Source organism: Carassius auratus, chromosome 36 (assembly GCF_003368295.1).
Source record: "Carassius auratus strain Wakin chromosome 36, ASM336829v1, whole genome shotgun sequence".
In the NCBI taxonomy this organism is placed as follows: domain Eukaryota; kingdom Metazoa; phylum Chordata; class Actinopteri; order Cypriniformes; family Cyprinidae; genus Carassius; species Carassius auratus.
Window position 1 is genome coordinate 6,706,706 of NC_039278.1, and position 4,586 is coordinate 6,711,291.

Here is a 4,586-nt window from a genome sequence, read left to right on the forward strand (position 1 = left end):
TATTCACATAATACTTGAAAAATTCATTCAACTTCAAAAATTATCAGAATCCAGGCCCAGTGTTTTTGTTTCTTTTAAACACATTTGTGTTCTGAAACATGCTTTATCCATTTTCTCCATGTGACATGTTCAGGATTATCAGAATTAATGTCGATTTTTTTTTTTTTTTTTTTTTTTTTTTTTTTTAATTGAACAAATTTGTTTTCTAAAACATGACTTTTGCTGGGAAGTGTTTTTCCATTGTTTGATCTTGAAGGTTTGCTATATAATAAAAAGCTGAAGCAATACTCTGGCTACCATAATTTATTGTAAAACATTTTACAAAAATTTGTGTTTCAAGAGTATTTTTAATTTGTTTTTAGCATTACTTCTGTCACACAGTATACAAAGATGTCCCTCTACATTTGGTTTAAATAAATAAATTCACTAGAAAAAGATTATGGCATGAAAACATGTAAGCCCAGATTTGCTAACTATTTGTGGCAGTGCACACTTTCTGAATGTGTCAGGGTTTTCAGAAGGACATGATAGAAAGGCATGTACAGTGATTATTGCATCTTTATTGGATATGCATTTTATTCTCACAACAATGTAGCATCCATTTAACAATTTTAATAAATATAATCATTTGCACTCTGATAATTATTGGATCCTGTTAATCTACAAAAATAGTAAGGTGCAACTATCTGCCGATATAGATAGCATCTAATTAGTATTTACACTTACTGCAAATTTGATAATTATATTTATTAAATGAAAAATTATTTACACCTAATGTAAATAGCATTACGTAAAAATTAATTGGGTTGTAGCTCGTTGTCTGGTGATTTTTAAATAGGTGTCGTTTGTGTTTTAACGTTTAGCTCAAGAATAGGGAAGTTCGAATAGCCTATGTGAATATTCCCAACTTCACTAAACTCCTTCTTGAGTTAAGAACTGACCACATTTCTTTATATTTGAGTCCAAGTTCAAACACTATGAAACGCTCCATTAACGTATACGGAGCTCTGAAACACTGCCAGCGGGACATTAAACAGGAAGGGTCTGTCCGAGCTCAAAACAGGTTTACGAACGCAAAAGTTTCTCGGGGGAAGGCAAAAGATTTGCAAAAAATTTTCCACCACCACGTCCTTTGAGGGCTCCGTAGTAAATAGCATCTACTGCTGGTTATTTCGGATTTTGATATGGAAATCATGACAATTAGCTTACCTTAACAATAAATGGTTTTTCCAGAAGTGGTGTAACAAGTGGGTTGGACAGGAGTGTGTGTTTGGATGAGGATACCAATAAGTGAAACGCATACTCGAAATGTGACCTCTTTAACCCATCCCAGTGAGTGGTGAGCACACACACCCCCGGAGCAGTGCAGGGAGCAATTAGGATAAGTCGCAACACGCTGGCCGTGAGACTCGAACCGGCAACTCTTGGGTTACAAGCCCGACTCTCTAACCACTAAGCTACAACTTTACAACCCACAGTAATAAAATGCTCTAACAGCCACAAGAGAAAACTGATGCCTTTCACCATTAACCACAGCGGCAAAAAAAAAAAAAAAAAAAAAAAAAACAGGTTTTATACAACACAGTATAAAACAACACAGTCCAGCGCCAGATCGCCTCTTTAACAAACGAACGATATGTATGATATGCATAACAACAAGTAGACAATAGTAGGCTAAACGCTGACTATAAATCAAGGAAACAACATCACCAATGGATCACCAATAAAGTTTAGAAAAGATGCGTAATTTAACCTAATGTCTTCAGTGGCACAGGCACTAGTGGTGGAAGCCTCGTTTGTTTGATGCTTGTTTTCAAAGTCCTTTGGTTCGAATCTGTATTTTATACCTTTTGGTATCACAAATCACATCGAAAAGGCATTTATTTTCAACAAAAATGAAGTAGAAATAAAGTGTCTAACGAGTGTTTAATAAAACACTTATACTATTATTGCATCCTGTTAATGTACACAATTACTGAGATGCAAACAGAATCTGCCAAAATAGCATCTAATTACTATTTACACTTATTGCAAACTTTCGCGACATTTACATGATGTAAATAGAATATATAGCTATTTGTTTTTAGTGTAAATCACAACTGTTGCTTTTTGCACTTAGTGCATAGTCACTGCCTAATTCAACTGGAAAAATGTAGGCTATATTTGGTGTTAATGTATGCATTTTTAGTGGAATTTCACCGTTACTGATGAAAATGAGAAATGACTGTGAAATTCTACTGGTTTTCTCTGTAAAACTAAATATTTTTCAACTCTGACCCAAAAAAATATACAGGAATGTTTTTTTAAGGACATGTCAGGATAACAATGGATAACAATTACTGTTATTTAAAGGAAAATTAAATTTTTTTGCAGTAACAAATTTAAATAGTTAAAAAACAGGGAAAATGTACATTAGATGTAAAAGTTAGCATTTTTATGGGAATTTCACAGTTCTGGTCAAAATGTCATAATACTGTTAAATTCTACGTTTTTTTTTCTGTAAAAATACATTTATTTTACAGTGTAGGATTGGTTTATTTTTTTATTTTTTTTGAAAGCTGGCCCTAGAATTCTCTTTATCTTTCCAGGTCCTTGGATCAAATATTAATTTGTTGTTAATTGGCTCTGATTGGCTTGTAAACCATGGCTTCTGTTTTCCCCCGTTTAATGGTTAATGTCTAGAAAGTGGATTATACGGAGACCAGGACAACTAGAGCCCCAGATACAGATCCCCTGTAAAGACCTTGTCTCAGAGGAGCACCAGGACAAGACCACAGGAAACAGATGATTCTTCTGCACAATCTGACTTTGCTGCAGCCTGGAATTGAACTACTGGTTTCGTCTGGTCAGAGGAGAACTGGCCCCCAACTGAGCCTGGTTTCTCCCAAGGTTTTTTTCTCCATTCTGTCACCGATGGAGTTTCGGTTCCTTGCCGCTGTCGCCTCTGGCTTGCTTAGTTGGGGTCACTTCATCTACAGCGATATCGTTGACTTGATTGCAAATAAAAACAGACACTATTTCAACTGAACAGAGATGACATCAATGAATTCAATGATGAACTGCCTTTAACTATCATTTTGCATTATTGAGACACTGTTTTCCAAATGAATGTTGTTCAGTGCTTTGGCGCAATGTATTTTGTTTAAAGCACTATATAAATAAAGGTGATTGATTGATTGATTGATTAATTAAGATGAAACTTTTCCTCAGAAAGAGTAAGAAGAATAAGAAGATGAACAGTATTTTCATTCCATGTATTTGTGAAAAAGATCAATCAAATTCCCTTGTTTTAGTTAAAAGGAAAGTTCACCCAAAAAAGTTAGTCCTAACCTGTATAATTTGAGTTATGACTTCTAAGTTAACAACATGTTTTGATACACATTTAAATCACATAAAGATTTAATTGTTTTATTAGTACTGCATTCATCTCTTCAATATGTTCTGCATTGTTGCATTGGGTTTTTCCATCAATTAGTCATAGTGCTGCCTTACATTTAAGCCCACATTTGGTATCTTAGAAGGTAAAATCATATCTTCAAATCCTGCCTAAAGTGTTTATAACAGGGCTATTGTTTGAATGTTATGAACGATATTAGGTATGCTTTTCAATCGTGCTTATTTGGTCCTGATGCTTTTTTGGTGTAATGACTAAAAATACTTGAAAAATGTTTCTTCTTCACTTCATGTCATGAGATTTCCAAAACACTTATCATAATCCATAACAGTACACAAACAAACCCACACACACACACCTCATCTATAATCCAGCAAAACTGTTTATTCTTCTGTGCTGTGTTTGCGGCTTTTTATGGATCCAGTATTTGCGTTCAGGACTTTAAGTCTGTATTTCTTTTTCTCGCCCTTCTGTCCTTGATCCTCAGTGTTCAGCGTCTGTTGGAATATCAAAGGATTTACACTTCAGCATAGTCATTCCGATAAAAAAAAAAGAGAGGGAGAAAAAGGTGTGGAATCTTCCATTAAATCTCTTTTATCTCCCAGAATGTCAGTGCTGGCATTGAGGGATGAACGCACTCCATCCAAGAAAGATACATTTAAGAAAAGAGAGAAAGAAAAAAGTCAGTATCTCAATTTGTCCAAGTGTTCAGCTCGCTTTGCATGATGGGAAGGTCTCAGCTGATGAGTTCTTAAGAAAGGAAGGGGGAACCTCAAATGACTCCTCTTTCTTTGTGGTGCACTGCAGCCTTTGACTGTGGGACTGTGCACAGATCTCGACGAGACTCTAAATAGTTGTGTTTGGTCATGCTTCATCTTAGGTCACCGCCACACAGCTTTGACTATAAATAGTATATAGCGAGCCGCATGTTTGGCAGCAGTGTGATGAGAATTAATTTGAAAGTACAGAAGGAAAATGCAGCAAATATAATGCTCTCATTATAGTGCTTTTTGAATATGCCCTAGCAATTGTTGACGTAATTACATACTGTATGTTAATTCACATAGGTAAAACAATGTTGAGCTCAAACATTTTATGTAAAAGGTTGAAGAGGCACCTTTGTATACTTTGGCTTCTTCTTCTTCTTCTTACTCCGCTCTTGAGTCTATGGCAGCCCATGGAACCGCTTGTG